Raw genomic sequence first — 17,961 nt, forward strand, 5'->3', positions numbered from 1 at the left:
TACCATTAGTATTTTAGTGCCCTTCTGTGTTTCATTTGTGCATTCTGTTTTCTGAAAGTGTAAAGGCAACTCAAGAAATAATGACAAAAATGAAGTACTCTTCCAGATATCCAGAAAGACAGAGCACATGTTAGGACTCAGAAAAAAAAAATACTTTCCATTTGAGAAATTACATATTTTTAAAAGGAAGTGAATCAAAAGAAAGCAATGAGCCTAAGCTCTCAAAATTAAAAAAATATGTATGTCCCCTCTTCCCAGTTTAACTTAATTTGAATTAAAAATTTTCAGGTATGTTTATTTCTTAACTGACAGGTTTTATTTCTATTGACTTGCTCATTTGAAATTACAAATTAGTCTCATGAGTCTTTAAATGCAAAGTATAATTGTAATCCAAATCTATTTTTTCTGTTATTATCCATCATATTCTTAAGAACATATATCACTATAAGAAAAACAAAATAAAAATCTAAGATTACCACAAATTCTAACAATTTACCATAAAAAATAACAATTCATATAATCATGTTTCAGTTAATTTGATATTAGTACCTTTGTAGTTTATTTATTTTTAGACAGAGAGGAAGGGAGGGAGAAAGAGAGGGAGAGAAACATCAATGTGTGGTTGCCTCTCATGCATGCCCCACTGGGGGGGGCCCAGCCAGCAACCCAGGCATGTGCCCCGACTGGGATTCGAACCAGCGACCCCTTGGTTCACAGGCCAGAGCTCAATCCACTGAGCCACACCAGCCAGGGAGTCTTTGTAGTTTCATTCAGTGAATAATTATGGGACATGCCCTCTATCTCAGGAATACCCTCGAGGCTGGGAAACGATGACAAAGGTGGTCGGGTCGCCACCTTAACAGACATTACTGTCTAGTTGGGGCAAAGTACAAAGGCAAAGGCCATGTCATGGAGTGAGGAAAGGCTGCTTACCTCCCCTAACTGAGTGAGGGGTTCCTGAGGAGGGGGCATCTACACTGTGGCCACAGTGATGAGCAGAAATGGGTGCAGGTGAAGGGAACCCAAGAGGGTCTGCGAAGGAGGAAAATGGGACAGACAAAGGCCCAAAGGTGAGGAAGTGTGCTCGTGGTGTTCAGCGGAGAACAGGAAGACAGGCGCAGTAAACGGGACATAACGGATGCTCCCCCCGCGGCAGGAGTCTCTCAGATCCCTCCTGGAGAGATAACCACTAGTATCTACTAGGCTGCTCATCTTCTAGTAAATCAAAGAAATAGGAGGGGAAATCAGATTGAGGAATAACTCAAAAAGTGCCATTTGGAATTTAACTTTCCTTCGCACTAAAACTTTAAAAACATATATTATTACCAAAATGTCAGCAAAACCAAACACGACCAGCACTGCTAAGCTGAGAGATGGTGGGGGTGGAGGACAGGGGAATAAAGTTAGGCTCTTAAGACCGTCTGCATCTTCAATCCTGGCAAATGCTTTGTTCTCTGAAGGATATTTATTGCTATAGTAAACTTACTCCTTCTGGAATTTTTGTTATTTAGCAAGGAGTTATTTCCATTCGGAAATGGGGAACTCGGAGACCTAAACGCCCCGACTGCACGGTAATCTATACGGCTCGTGAGCCGGTGCTGTCCGCGGGGCCCCGGCCATCAATTATGCATAGAAACGCGCAGCTCCCGCCCTAGCCAGGGCCTGGCCCGTCAGGGGCTTCTTAAGAGGAACAAAAACACGGGGTTGTGTCTTCCTTTAGAAAACACAGATGAGGTGAAAAAGAGGGAGCTCTTCAAAAGAAAAAATGAGTCATCCTCCATATATATATTGACTTCTTATAATAAATGAAAAATGAATTTGTTAAAAAAAAAGTACTTAAAATGAAACCAGAAATATCACTAGGGAAAACAGCCACAGGAACAGATACGAGAAAGGCTGACTTCGGGCCATCAAAACCACACACTTGCGAACACAAATTCACTCCTCTTATATCTGAGGGAAAAGAACTAATGGGGGTCACCGAGCTCCAACCTCTCCGAACCAAATTCAGTAAGTTCAGTGTGTTTACGACACGGAGTAATCACATAATGTGAAATAAAATGTCTTGTAATCCCCAAACCTGGCCGGCTTCCGCCGTGTGAGTTTCCCTTCTAAATGAATGAGGTGCGTTTGCAGACTGAGCGGGGAGCACATGCGCTCGGAAGATTTCCATGAAGAAAATGCAATCTAAGGTATCTGATGGAATTTGCCCTATTATACCAAACACAACAAAAGCTTTCACTGGGATTTCAATAGACTGAGTTCTGCGCGTTGCTGCGGAAATTTAGTTATTCTCCGTTTCTCCAGTGGATAGCGGGGGCAGCAGCTGGTGTGTTTTGTATTTAAAATGGGAAAAAGAACTCTCGTTCTCGCTCGGTACCTACATAAATGCGCTTGAGAAAATTTGGAAAAATGATTTACTTTAAGTAAAATGACTTTATTTCCTTTCCTGTAAGGTATTGGGTACACTTTTTTTTTTAAGAGTAAGAGTCATGTTTTTGAAAAGCATACAGATTTCTTCGGGAAGAAGCTAAGTGTATAAAAGCATATCATTTAAATTTATGTAAATGTAAACGCACAAGCTTGGAAGTTTACCCTCATTCTTCAACACTTTCTGGGTAGAATTTTTAATGCCCAGTTTCATAAAATAATTGAGGTGATACATGAACACTGTAAAGCAGCCACACGCAGATGTCATGACTTTACGTTGCATTTAACGACTGTGTACCAGTCTCATGCTGTCATTTCTACACAGGCTGGATCATGTGACCTATTATTCGGCCAAATTCTGTAAAATCAAAAGCATATTTAAAAAATCAGTGTGGAAACATTAGGGAATGCCTGAAACTGATGAAAACCAAGTCAATGTCCTTCTTACTTAGATTGAAGATGAAAATAATTTTCTGATCATTCATACAAACTATAATTTAGCAAAATAGATCCCAATGAATGCTGAAATATTTGATTTTCTCAGTTCCTGTTTTTTAGACAAATGATTTCTGCCAGTTAGAATGTGACAAATTACAACATATTTAAGCATGTTGCACTTCACATGACACAAAGCACACAACATACTTCAAATGAGCTACATGTTACTAACATAGTCTGTTAAGGGAGATAAAGCCACAGTTTCACAACTATTATAGTTTAACTTACTGACTTCCGTATTTGGCTTACATATACTGTTAATTGAACACTTTGCAAACACAGTGAGAAACTGAATTGTGACCATTGAAGATTATCTTTCACAGTAAATTTTAAATTCATATTTTATTACACACGTGAAATGTGAAGGAAACCTGCAGTCACCTGTCTACTACGTGAGAGGTGCTTTACATAAACAATCTCACTTAATCCTGAGAAATACGTCACTGACTATCACCCCAAGAAGGTAAATACCTCATGTAGGGGTCACATGGCTGCTCGAAGTGCCCCATCACCAATAGCACATGATTGTCTCATTCTTGAAATAGTTTATTCCTTTGGCTTCTGGAATATTACAAACTCCTCTTTTACCTTCTCCTCCTAGATCTGCCCTCTCACTAAATTCAGGTCTCCTGTAAGATCTCCCCTGACCACCCTCTCTATAAACGCTTGCGCGTGCGCACACACACATACACACACACCCATCTCCCCTCCTCAACCTCTTTCTAGTCCTTATTCTTGCATTATTTTTGTTCACAAAACTTATCCCCACTTGCCATTATATTTAGTTATTTGCTCATCGTCTGCCTCCCTTGCTGTTCACCCACCTCTGCTCCAAGAAAACTGAACAAGGCTGGGATCCACAAGGTTGGGTCTTGTTTGTCTCTTTCCCCTGCAGTCTCAGTAACTGCAACATAGCCTGGCACGGATAAGCCTCAACACATGTGTTCAGTAAATGAATGGCTGGAAGTCGTGGGGTTAGGATTTGAACTCAGGTCTTTCTAACTCTAGGCCTATGCCTACTTTACCACATCTGGTTTAATTGTAAGAACAGTGCACCTTTATTAAAAGTTTCCAAATAGTAAACTCACATTCTTTAGAATGAACCCTAGAGCCCTGTACTCTCTTCTCTACCCAAAACCTGTAACTGAAGAAGGCTGCTTTGCAGAAACAAAGGGGTGAGAGGTTGCCCAGCCTAGGAAGAAAGAAGAGCTAACATTATTGTGTGCTTACTTTGTTCTGAGTAATATGCATACAATATACATATGTATATGCACGTATGCATATTTGCATGTGTCTGTTTCTGCATATGTATAATTCCTTTCTCTTTTACTCTCATGGCAATAATACAGAGCAGGTAACATTTATCGCTTACTTTTAGGTGTGAACACAGAGGTTCCCAGAGGTATTCCCAGTCACCCAGGAAGTCCCAATAATCTTTGCGCATAGGAATATGTGTGTACATGATAAAACCTGTATTGATGAAACATGCCTTTTCTACCTGAAGTAGGTTTTTCAGAATGCTGAAACAACAGAAACAATTGCACAGTATTTAATACTCCAGAATGGTTCTTTTCATTCATACAATCCTCAAGTAGCTAGCAAAGAAGGTGGAGCACATAAAATGATTACCTCCCTTTTGGGCAGGAACTATTCATTTGCCCTTTAGCTTAAAACAATAATTATGTTCTGCCATAGGCTCACCGTGCACTTCCATGCTATGCATGGAAGGCAGGAGCCACGTCTGGTAGAAGGAACTTCTCTGGGGAGAGTTGTCATTGGACCATGTAGCTATCTGCTCCCTCTTCAAGAGGGTTCCCACCCAAGGTCAGTGAGGGGAGCGTCAGAGAACCACTTGGAGAAACTGCACCCCTGCAGTTTGGGTGATGGGCGGGCAAAGGGACGCCAGTGAGTGGGACCCGGTTCCCTCCTGGAGAAGCTTGAAGCCGAGAGGCTGAAAAAGGAGGGAGGCCACAAGGGGAGCAAACGGCAAGTTCTTTGCTGGCCAGGCAAAGACGCCCCAGTTCTCCTACGGGCCAAGTGATCCCAGGAAGAGAACTGAGCTTGAGTCACTCCGACAAGGAGATCACTAAAAGTCAAGGGCTGTGGCTGGAGTCGTACGGAGATCATTGTCCCTGTGAGGCCACGCTGTGTTTGGATGCTCCCAGGGAAGCAGGGGCAGTAGGAAACTCACACACATGGTGACAGGAGAAGATGCGACTTTGGGAGGTGGGCACACAGTGCAATACACAGGTGGTGTGTCGTAGAGATGTGCACTCGAAACCTATACAATCTTATTAACCAACATCAGCCCAATAAGTGTAATTAAAAAAACCCACAACACAGAAGGCCCTGGTGGTGTTGCCCAGTTAGTTGGAACGTCACCACATAACCGAAAGGTTGCAGTTTTGATTCCTGGTCAGGGCATGGGCCTAGGTTGCAGGTTCAATCCCTGGTCCTGGCACGTATGATCCCTGGTCAGAGCACGTACAGGAGGCAACCAACTGATGCTTCCCTCTCATACTGATGTTTCTCTCCTTTCCTCTCTCTCTAAAAGCAATGGGAAAGAACCCCACAGAAGCACCCCCACAAGAGAAAGCACTAGCCTCCCTTGGCCAGTGTGGCATAGAGGGCTTCAAAGCCAGATTACCGCCGAGACACATCAGCCCTTGTCCATCTCCACAGTGTGCCTGACCCTAGGGGAGACCACAGCAGTGGCTCAGGAATGGGAAAGGTGGTGCACCGAGCGTGAGAAGAAACCTGTTGCCCTTCCCTACTGCAGACTACTGGTCGTGACCTGCCTGGGGGGAGTGCAAAACAAGGGGGGAAGCTTTCAGTTGCATACAACTGAAGTTTGCCATAAGACTAGACTAAGCTTTTTTTTGTTTACAGAAGTATAACAAAGAGCATAGTTTTATATACATCTTATATGTGTGTGTATATATGCATACATACATATACGAACATACCACACAGGTGAGTCATCACCACACAGATCCAAATATAAAACATTTCTATTAATCTGGAGTGATCCCTCATGCTTGCCCCAGTCGATACCCACCCTGCCAAGGTCATCACCGTGGGTTAATTCTTCTTATCTCAAACCTCATGTACATTTCACTCAGAAACATGAACTCATTTGTGTCTGGCTTCACTTGCTCAACATTAGGTCTGTGAGAGTCAACCATGTTTTTGGGTGGAGGATAGCTCAACCTTTCCATTCGTGTTTCGTGTGCCATTGTATGACTACATCACCACTTACTTATCCATTCTCCTTATGACGGACATTTGAATTTCTTCCATTTTGGCTTATTAAGAAAGTTGCTATACACCTTCCTAAACATGTCTTCTGGTGGACATACATCTGAGAGTGGGACTGCTGAGTCAGTTCAGGCATATGTTTAGCATTAACGGGTATTGCCTTACAGCTTCCCAAAGTACTTGGGCCATTGTCCACTCCCACTGCCAATGCGTGAGAATGTCAGTTACTGCACACCTGCACCAATACTTGACACTGACCATCTCTAAGTATCTGAGCCATTCTGAGGCATGTGGTGGCATCTCACTGTGGCTTTAATTTGCATTTTCCTGATCACTAATGATGTTGAGTCTTTTTTTGTATGTGTATTGAAGATCTGTATATCATCTTTTATGAAATCTTTCATTTAAATCTTTGCCTATTTTTAATTCTGTCACTTCTATATTTTTTATTTGTATAAGCTATTTAAGTAGTTTGAATACATGTCTTTTGTTGGCTATGTAACAAATGTGATGCGTATCTAAACATCTTCCCTGACTCTGTAGCTCGCCTTTTATCCCCCTAATGTTGGCTGCTGTCGAACGGATGTTTTCACTTTCATGAAGCCCAACTGATCAACAATTTCACATAGAGTTATGTTTTTGTGACTTAGGAAGATGTTCCCTTGTGCTTTTTTCTAGTGGAGTGAGCTTTTTAATGCATGCAAGTGAACAGAAAAACTGTGGGTTCCTCCTGAAATTTCACCCAAAAAGGGGAAAGAAGGATTACACAGAGCGAGCGTGAAAGGGCGTGAGTGAGTGACAGCAGTATTGCTCTCTGCTCGCACTGGAGAGAGCCTGCCTCGCTCATTTAATGAGTCAGTTATACTTGGCTTGACTGGGAAGATTCATTTGAGGAGTATATCATGTCTTTTGTTTTAATGGACAATCCTCCTGGTGAGTGTATGAGACACTCCTGATTTATTCGCTAAGTTTATTATAGATATGACATAGTTACACAGAATCAGAAGACTTTCCATCACTGAATATATATCAAGTGCCCTGGGGCAATCCACACAGAGATGTACTTCTCTTATAATTTGATTTTCTTAGAAATGGTATTTGCTATAGAGTTTGTGTGATGTACTGAAAAGATACTGGGCAGGAATTCAGAAGCGTTTCTGTCCTGGCTGATGTGGCTCAGTGGATTCAGTGCTAGCCTGTGAACCAAAGGGTCACCAGTTCAATTCCCAGTCTGGACACATGCCTGGGTTGCAGGCCAGGTCCCCAATAGGGGGTGCACGAGAGGCAACCACACATTGGTGTTTCTCCCTCTTTCTCTCTCCCTTCCTCTCTTTCTAAAAATAAATAAGTAAAGTCTTAAAAAAAAGGAAGTGTCTCTAGCCCACTTGGTCACTGGCTACCTAGCAACAGCTTATCCATAACCATAATTGATTTCCCATAATTTTACAAGGTTGGATTTGGATTTCAAACCTGTCTTTCTGTACCCACCCAATGGTCCAAAGCTAGGGAACATCCTTAATTCCTCTGCTCACCTGCTACAACCACTCTCACTGAGGACTCTATTCTGCGTCTCAAGTAACTTTCCCATACAGATTCACTTCTCAACATTCCCACCGCCACTCCTCCACTCCTCCAGGCCACTGTTCTTTTCCCATTGCACCGCCACCGTACCAGCCCCCTAATCAGTCTCCACACCTCCAGTGATGCCCTGCTCCAATCCACTTGCCACACGCAATGAAGCGGGCCCCTCTAGTTAATAATGACTAAGTTTTTACAGCACTTCCCTGGTGCTTGGTACTTCACAATCACGATCTCATTTAATATTTACAACAACCTTAAGAGGGTGGTACTGTATTCCTCTTTCTTTTCCTAGGGGGTCACTGAAGCTTAAAGAGGAAAAGTAACTTGGCCACGGTCACTGAGGAAGGAAAGAGCCTATAAATCTGATCAGATCGCTCACCCCACTTCCCTAGAAGTTCATCAGATGAGCCAGGTTTTCTCTGCGCTGCTCCCTCTGCCTGGGACATTTCTGCTGCTCTGCACCCCTCCCCACACCCCTTCCCCCCGCTGACACCACACCTTTCAGGCGTCAGCAGTCTGGAGGCGCCCAGGCTGGGTTCGAGTCTCTGCCTGCACTCCCACAGCCCCCTGTGTGCTCCTGTAGCAGCCCCCCTCACGTTTTACTTTAATACATGTTTAATGGTCTCCTCCACCAGATGCAAATTCTGTGGGGGGTGGGGAGTTCTATCTCGACTATTACTGTTCCTGTGGCACTCACAAAATGCCTGACTTTTAGTAGGCACTCAACCAATATTAGTTTAAAAAGATGTTGGCAAAACATTTTGTGAACCGTCAGCTGTGCAATGAGAAACCCAATGCCTTTCCCTGTTGCTGTCCGGCACAGCGCTGCCCAGCAGGACTTTCTGTAACCAGGGAGACGGCCCACAGTGGGCACTGCCCAACACAATAGCCACGAGTCACATGGAGCTAGTAAGCACTTGAAATGTGGCTAAGGACCTAGATTTTTCATTTTATTTAATTTTCTAATTAATTTTACATTTAAATTCAATTAGCCACATGTGGTTAGTTACTAATGTATCAGTGCCGGTCCACAAAACTCTGACGGTTTATGCAGTCCGTTTCAACAGAGACACTGGAGGCCACTTCTGTTTTAAAATTAGTTGTGATGTTATCCGTGTGACGAAATCTGGGAGCTCTTTTCTACACTGTGGCTCGAGAAGAGTCACTGGAGATCCAAGTGCCAGAGCCTCTGAGAATGGCACTCTCCGGTCCATTGTGCTATGCTGGCAGTAGCTGGCTAAGAATTCATGGCTTCACCCCACATCTGTGCTTATCTACATCCTCTCATTCTTTAGACTGTTCTATCCACCCTCCGTTGCCCATTACGTCTCATAAGTAAATATCCCCAAAGTGGCTTCAGGCAGAGAAACATTAAAAACAAAACAAAACAAGCAACTAAACAATGCATAGTCAATAACAAATGAGCCTTCAGTCAAAGAACTGTGGCAAGTGACAAAAGCCAATTAAAAATCTATCACAGTTAAAAAAAAAACCTTTAAATTCTACCTTGGTACACTCACACTGCTGTTCAGTATTAAAATCTTTACCCAGTTTTTGGAAGCACCCAGAAAGCTCTGATTCAGCGTTCATTATGCTGCGGCTCACAATTAACACTGTCGGACTGCTTTCGAACTAGTTATTCTCTGATGCCCAGCATCTCTCTGGAGCCCCTGCCTCCACATCACGATGCTTTAAGAGATGATACCCGCCTGTGCACCTTTCAGAAGAAAAGGCAGACTTGAAGCAGGTTGAACGAGAACAAGGGCCGGAGAAGAGATCAACCCGTTTAGTAAAAGTTGAGCTTCCGGCGAGCTGCAGGCAGTGCGCAGCGGGAGCCAGGGTGGCTCCAGGAAGCGCCCAGGTATCACCGACAGCCAAGAGTTTGAAGGCGTAATGGTGCAAACGTTCTGTGGATGGAACTGTTACGGAGCACGTTACTTAACCAGAACTGCCAGACATCTCCAAAGCTGTTGACAACCAATGATGTGAAGTTAATTCTCTCTAGGCTTTGGCACCAAACTAGCAAGTTCCTGCTTTTACACAGGCAGGGACCCTGCACACACTGGACTGACTGAGGGTGAAGAGGGTCGTTCTGGCCAGCCCACAGAAGGAAGACTTAAACGACCATCAAAGGATACAGCGTGTGGCCCTTCCTTCCTTCGTGAGTAATTTTTCCCACTAGATAGTAAATTGGTGTTGTGTAACATTTTTGCAAAATATAAATTCAATTTATGACACAGGCAAGAGATCTACAAATAGGCAGGTTCCCCCCAAATATGAATATTCAAAATAATCTGGGAGTAAATTAGAATCAGTAAAGGAGGTAAGAGAGAACACCCACCAGTATGAAGAATCAAATGGGAAAATAAAGATACTCCAGTCTGTGAAATTACTTCTAGAATTAATCTCAGTGTTTTGGAATTTTAAAGCTTTTCGTAGGAATCTCAGCTCTAAGTTACTTTGAAAGCTGCCTAGCATATACTATCCTGGGTCTTTTCTTGAAAACCTGCAGCATCTATCAGGAGGTACTTGCTCTGCTACTCAGTAGTCTGTCTTTTGTAAGGCTTTACCCAATTTTTGGAAACAAGATTGTATCAGAGAAATGAGAAAGCAAGCCACCTTGGGCAGCAGCTACATCGCTCACATGCAGATTCCTCCGGCAGGCACGTTCTGTTAGTGAGAGCATGGGTCCTGGGTCCAGATGTCCTGGGCTCAAACCCTGCTCTGTCCCTTGACTGTGTGACCTTAGGAAAGTTATCTAGCCTGTCTGGGTCTCAGCTTCCCCAGTAAAATAGAGATAACCACAGTACCGATGTACATTAGTGTTACTGTGAGGATTAAATAAACTCATACATGCTAAATGCACAGTATAGTTCCTGGCACTTAGTAAGCATTCAAAAACTGTTGGTTACCTAAATGATCATTATTACTTTTTTAAAACAAATAGAGTTTAAAAACTGAAAAAAAAAGCTTCACTGATAAATATCAGATACCAAGGTAAATAGAAGAAAGCTCATAAAGAAAATGAGGTTATCCTCTTTTGAATATACCTTTGCTGGCCCTATTGACAAGTAAATTCTACTATCACACACGATGTTTTAGGACGATTCACCTTGTGATTCGTGTCATAGGAGGGCTCCGTCGCAGACAGATGAGGCTTATTCCTAAGGCCTGATTACCGAGAGGACAAGAAATAAGTGATGTTTGAGGTGTTATCTTTGTTACTACAGTGAATGATTTATGCTCTAACACAGCTCGGGAACCCCAATATTAATGTATCTCATGGCAATCGATCATATTCAATTTTGACTCTCAAATCTTTTGGAAACACCAAATGATACCGCTAAGCATACGGCTTAATTGCATAGACTGCTGATGCTGACAGTGGCACCATTAGTGGGCCCGGGAGCTGCCTCAGCATGTCACGTCTGAAACTAGAAGAGGCTGGGATTCTGAAGAAAAACAGTTAACCCACCGATGTGAACAAGATTACAACACTGAAAATAACTTGCAAAACAATTTTCCTCACGCATTTAATAAACATGTATCAGAATAAACACAAATCACAGAAGCCGAAAGCAAAAAAAAATCAATTAAAATAAAGTCACAGGGCATGGTGGAGAATTATTTCTGGCAGTGATTTGATATAACGTGGTTGATATTTCTAGTCAGTCAGATTAACACAATTTTGCTACTGTAGATTTACAGTCACAAAAGGCACACTTCCAAGAGACCTGTCCCAAGAATCTGAGTCAAACAGTTCTTTTAGGCCTAGGGCAACGCGGCCATTTTTTTCTGCACATAGTAGGGAAAGGGATGCCATCCCTTAGAAAAAAAAATTAATTTGCTACACATTCACATTTGGGCATCTTTTTCCCTCCTTGATTTCCCCTTCAAAGTCCTTGGACAGAAACCAGCCCACTTATCGCTCCATTTATACCAACAGATACGCTTTTACTCCTTATCGCTCTGCCCATTGGTATCATGTGCACCCGCCGTGTTACCGACCGAAAGACGCCCAGGCCAGGTGGTGTCGGCTTACATTCCTGGAGGGAAGGCCCCGCACACACTGGCAAGGCACTGAAGGCCAAGTCCAAGTGGTCTGCTTCCGTGTCACAACTGCAGGGCAGGAGGAGAGGAAGAACGGAGAGTTCTCCAGCACGAGGAACAAATTTCGACGTTCAACCTTTCCTGCTCTTGTCTCTCCTCCCCTCAGGGATCAGAGGGACTTTTCATGGGAAAAAAAAAACCTGGCTTTGTAAATAAAAAAATATTTTAAACCATTCTTCCTACTTTTCATGTTTTCTTCTTCCTTTCTTTCATCTTTATGTATTTTTTCCAATGGTTCCTTCAAAAATAGGGAAATTATAAGGCACACAAAACCACTAAATCACAGCATGGCCAGAGAAATAGGACCTAGAAACTCCCCTAAGAGATAAATTTGGCGTGTTCCTGATGGCTAGTGAAGTAATCTGCATACTTCGAAGAAGGAGAAAGTAAAATTAAGCACATTTGCCAACTTTTATGCTTACACCTTAAAAATTCCCCAGATATGCTTTATTGGGAGAACCTCAAAATCCACTTGTCAGATGCTTTCCCGAGCACACATTACACACACAGCACTTTTCCTGAACTAGGGTCTCAAAGATGGGCACAATCTGCTTGTCCTCGGGAATTCGCAGCTCATTGTATGACAGCACGGCATGTGCTGTGACATGTATGACATGAACAACACATCACAGGACAGAACGGCACGCTGTGTGTGGCACAAAGGGCACGGGAGCTAGACCGGGGTTCCAGCTGTCTCCCTGCACACGCCGGTCATTTTTGGAGATGGCGCCCATGTTCTTGACCTTCATTCCACCCTCATCTAACACAGACATAATTTTCTACCACAGTGCCCTTGGGAGAGAGTAAGTAAATACTAGTTTCCTTTCCTCCTTGTGTGCAAAGTCAAGGATAATTCATTTGGTGTGAAGGCGGTGAGGCTGACCACCGGAGAAAGGGCCAAAGAACGAGCCGAGCTGAGACTGGGCTCTGTAGAATGAGCAGGATGCCAGCAGAGAAGTTGGGAAACAGGGGCCCTTAGTGGAGGGAGCATCTCCAGGAAAAAATGGAGTAGTGCACGGTACACAGTTAAAAAAATCACATGTCTGTTTAGAGGCAGCAGGGCAGTGTAGTTGAGCTATGGGGTCTCCTGGGGGCCTGATGCTTACTTGGGGTGACTTGGGGTAAGTAGCTTGCCTGTTCAGCTCCCCACTTTCCTCAGGCTTTGCCCACCTAATAACAGCACCCAAGTCATAGGGGCATTCAGAGTTCAGTGGGCCTCGTGTGTAGTGCGTGTTACTGCTCCTTTGCTGGGGCTGTTATGACTAGACCCCCATCCCTGGCGACGGCTGGAGTCTGACCGTGGGGAGGGCTCACGTGTCAGGACAACGGGGGAGGGGCAGGTTATCCGAGTGGTATTGCTCATCCTGCCTTCTGACTCCTGGGCAAAACGGATTGCTTAGCACTCTGAAAGCAGCATTTCACCTTGAATGGGTGGATGGGTTACTGCCTCCCATTGCCAGATGTACTCGGGTTCAGTGGGTCCTTGTCCTGGCTGTGCATCAGCATCCTCTGGGGACCCCACACAAAACAGAGGCTCTTGGGTCTAGACCTAAAGATTCTTATTCAATACATTTAAGGCGGAGCTGAGAACGCTTCACTTTTTAAAAACCTCCCTGGGCGATTCTGACCAACAGCTAAATCGGGAGGCTTTGGCTGCAGCCTGCTTGGAGGCCACGTCAGCACGTTTTGCTTTTACTGCCCGCCGAACAAAGTTACGTCTCGCTTATCCAACAGAAGTGCATTCAGAGAAGCACTGGCTTCCTTTTTATTTTTAATCTTACATAGACGCTCTGATTCATTTCAAGGAGCCGTTAAGAAGATTATAACTTCCTTCTTAATTGGTTCCTGGAGCATTCTGCCAGGACGATGACGTAAAAGAGGAAGCAATGAGAGGGAGGCAAGTTAACTTTAAAAAAAAGTTTTTTTTCTCAGACTAAACATCATGACACTGCCAAAATTAGTTGTTTCACCATTACTTACTCCAGCTCAGTTACACTTAGCAATGCAAATGATGGAATGAGAAAACCAAGTCATCCACCCCAGTTTCAAGGAACCGTTACTGGGAAGATGGACATTCTGATGCGCCGGTCTGTCTGCTCTCCTGGAGGGTCTGCAGTAACACCAGTCAGCCGCATCACAGCCCTAGCTGCTTCCCAAATTGTTTACTAAGGTCCTTTAGAATTCCCCAGTGCACCTACATCCCTTATGTGGATGTGAAAACAAATCTGTGAATTTGTTACAATGTGAAAACAAATTTGTGTGATTCATGAACAAATTCAGGGCAGGACAAGATACAAGACCTGGCCAGGGGAGCCCAGGGCCTGGGCCGAGAAATGCCATACTAAAAGGTTGGGTTGTATCCTGAGAGGAAGGGGGAGCTACTCAGGAATTTTAACGGTAAACCTTACACGATAAAAAGGTCTAATATAGTAGCTCTCGACCCTGAATACATATTAAAATCACCCAGGAACTTAAAAAAAGAAAGTATCGATGTCTAACTCCCACACACCAGAGTGCTGATTTTATTGGTTTAGAGTGGGGCCGACACAACAGCAATTTTTCCAAAACCACCCACGTTATTTCAATGAACAGGCAGGACTGAGCAGTGCTGCTCGGACTGGAGGCCAGGAGGGGTGCAGGGCGAGGAGAGATGATGCTGAACTAGGACCCTGGTGGCGGAGGTGGAGCAACGCCAGTAACAGTTGTCTGTGGAGCGACAGACACTCAGTTACAGAATCAGCAGGGTTTTACGTCGGCAGGATGGGAAGTGAGAGAAAGGCACGAAGCAGACACTATCACGAGGTTCGTCCCGGGAAAACAGGCCAACTGCAGTGCCATTCATTGGCCTTGAACTCCAACGGACCCGGATTTGGATCTGGATTCTGCGTTTTCTATTTTGAGTCTTTGGGTAAATTATATGATTTCTCTGAACCCCGCACAGAATGGGGACAATCATAACTCCTTCAAAGAGGCAGTACAGAGATTCCATGGGAGAACACTTCTACAGGACCTAGTGCGCTGCCTGTCGTGTAAATGGGGCTTGACACGCGTTTTCCCCGTCCGTCTTGCTGCAGCGCAGCCACGCCGGGTGTCGCCGCTATGAAAAGGAAGGCGTGCTCACTTAAATGGCTAAGAGAACTAAATTCGTCTCCATACATAAAATTATTTCGATATAGTACTTAACAAATACTATGACTGCTACTTCTCAGAAGGTGCAAGACGTTTTAAAAGGACATCTTGGCATGTTGGAAAATAGCGCACTGTCATTTCTGGAAACACAGATATGATAAGAGAAACCATCGGCTTCTAATACTGTTATTTCAAACACAGACAAGACAGGCGGGAGCTTGAGAATGAAAGGCTGGTCTTAGGAAAAGCACTCTGGTTTCAGTTTATACGAACGGGGACACTGAATGCGTGGCAGGACCCTGTCCCCTAGGCAGGGCCTTTGCACTGGCCGTTCCCTTCACCTGGGATGCTCTTCTGCAGAAATCGTCATGACAGGACCCTCTGTGGCTCTCAAGCGTTGGCTCCTCCCGAACAAGGACAAGCTGATCGCCTGCTTAGATGGCAGCCTCCCCACCCTGCCCCAGCACTTCGGCCCCCTTTAACCTATCCGACTCATGGTTTTATTTCCTTTTTCCTTAGCACTTATCTTTTTTTAACAAACTGTGTAATTTACTTACTTATTTTATTTTTTATCATTTGTCTCCTCCCATTAAGATGTCCACTCCATGATGACAGAGGTCTAAGACTATTTTATTAATTTGTTATCTTATGCCAAGTTCCTAGAACAGTGCCCAGCACACAGTCAGTATGAAATGAGTAACTGTTGAATAAGAAAAGATTTTAAAACTGCAGACAAAATTCAAAATTCACAGGTATGTATTGAAGCAAGTGTACCATTTCAGTTTACTGTAAGTAAGCATGTTATAAATACAAACCAAGTCATCAAAACTAATTTTTAAAAAAGGAGAGGTGAAGGGGATGTTGAAACAAAATAAACGCTTGTTCACTGCTGCTAATCATTGTTACCGCTATCCTCACAGCGTCTGTGCAAGGACTAAAGGCTACGTGTTTTAGGGGAAAGGCTGGCTCTGGGCATGAGAGTGAAGATCAGGATTTAGGAGTCTGCCCTTTTGCTTCTAAGCATGTTGGGAAGCTTTCCTACAGCAAAGAAGGGCATGCAAAGCCCAATCAACAATATACACGGATACTACCTGCCTAACCGTGGAAAAGGTTACAGTAATTTATTTCTGGCAAGCATTTGGGTTAGTTTTCTCCCCTCCTTCCTCCTTCTGTCTGTCCATCTCTCTTTGCTTCAGAAAAAATAGGAGCATGTTGATGATTTTCTGGCCTTTGATAGAAATATAATTCACAATCCTGCTTGATTTCCTGATCCACAGAAATTGTGACTCTCAGAGATAAACCAATCTTTCTTTTGACTGAACCACAGCTGCCTTGAGGGACACAATCAAGAAAGATGACCAGGGCAGCGAGGACAGCCTAGGCTGGAATGACTTCATGAATTTCCAGAGAGGAAATTAAATTACATTGTAATGCTATACCTACATTATAGAGAACATGGAAGAGGAAAAGGTATTTTAGTAATTCCTTTGTTCATGATCTGTTTTTTCTAGGCTGAAGATTTCTAGGAGATAAGAGTAAAATAAATGGGGTTTAGGCAACTCTAGAGAATACAGATTAAGATCGAGAAAATGCCAAACCGAACAAGCCTGAAGTGATTTAACAAAGCTGTGCCTGTTGACTGATTTACATGTGGCTCCGTAACGGGACTGCACGCAGTGCACACTGTGCCTAACTTCCCGCACTCCACACTCAGCCCCGTCCTCAGCAACAGAAAGCCCAACGGGAAGGCTGATGATAGAAGATCAGATAATCTGCAAAACAGATAATCTGCTTCTTACAATGGAGTATTAGAACAGTCTAGTAGGCCACCTGAGCCCCCATAATATACCCTTCCTCAGCTCACAAACAGAGCTTTTCGGGTTGCTGACCTGAGCCCAGAGGCATCATGGAGGCTCACAATTAAAAGGCTTTGACCCAACTTTTGACCTCGGTGTCTGCTTCCTGTGGAGAGTGTCTGAACTGGCCTAACGGAACTGCAGACTGAGGAAGCCGCCCAAATTGCTTGCATTCTACCTTCCAGCTCCCAACAGCACAGGGTCCTGTTTGTTCAGACGCACGCCGGTCCAACAGCTCCAAACAGTCTCTGTCACCCAGATGGCTACGGTGTTCTTGACAATTACTTATCCCTTCCTCGTATCAGAAGTGACAATCCTTACTTTAACACGTGTGTTTGCAGCTTCAGCTGCATGCTTTAATCGATGAATACAGCATCTTTTATTGATGCAGATTTATCGGGAGCTTCATTCAGCAAGATCACCAACACAAGGCACTGGGAAACGTGACCTCCAGTGAAAAGTTACTGGTTACCTGAATATTGTAACTGCTGTTGCTGGTGGAATAAATGTAGATTCCAAACTAGGACAGCTGGTCTAAAATGAAACAAATATTTTATCTCATTGAATTGCCTGTGAAACTGCCTGAACAGCTGAGAAGTGATCAGCAAAGTGATAAATGAGCATCTTCAGAAACGAAAACCCCAATATTGAGAAATCCTTCGTCATAAGAAAAAAATTAAAATTTTGATATGTGAGGGTTCTTTGTTCGAAATCAGTGTATTCCCTCCTATAGTTTTTATTCCCTCCAAGGAACTACTCTTTCACCGAGTATCTCTAGACCACCCCACCAGTAGCTGTTCAATCAGATAGGTACTCCTAGTGGAGAGGTGTAAAATCCCTGATTGCTTGAAGAACGGCTGGGGCTCTTGACAAATTATTCACTTCAGAGTTCACTCAGTCATTCATATACAAATGTCCGCTGGCCAAATAACTGCCTGTGTGTATGTGCTGTGTGGATGCATATGGGAGCACGGGCGGGCTAGGAAAAGAGAGTTCCTCTGTCTTAGACAGCAATGGGAGCAAAAGTTGATACTCACTGGGAAGAAAACTATTCAAAGGAAAGAAAATGGGGAAAATAATCACTATACTCACAAAAACA

General features: G+C 43.8%; 1 protein-coding gene and 1 long non-coding RNA gene across 2 annotated transcripts in view; one reads left to right on the top strand and one right to left on the bottom strand.

Annotated features, from left to right (window-relative positions):
* SLC10A7 (solute carrier family 10 member 7) overlaps positions 1-17,961 on the bottom strand; it is a 195,462-nt gene that overhangs the window by 73,003 nt on the left and 104,498 nt on the right. The gene's annotated exons all lie outside the window — the stretch shown is intronic.
* On the top strand, positions 1,076-17,608 carry LOC118501930. The gene is made up of 3 exons (XR_004904582.1): positions 1,076-1,086; positions 10,575-10,581; positions 16,774-17,608. It is a non-coding gene; the product is annotated as an uncharacterized LOC118501930 (long non-coding RNA).

This window comes from Phyllostomus discolor, chromosome 8 (genome assembly GCF_004126475.2).
Source record: "Phyllostomus discolor isolate MPI-MPIP mPhyDis1 chromosome 8, mPhyDis1.pri.v3, whole genome shotgun sequence".
NCBI classification, from domain to species: Eukaryota; Metazoa; Chordata; class Mammalia; order Chiroptera; family Phyllostomidae; genus Phyllostomus; species Phyllostomus discolor.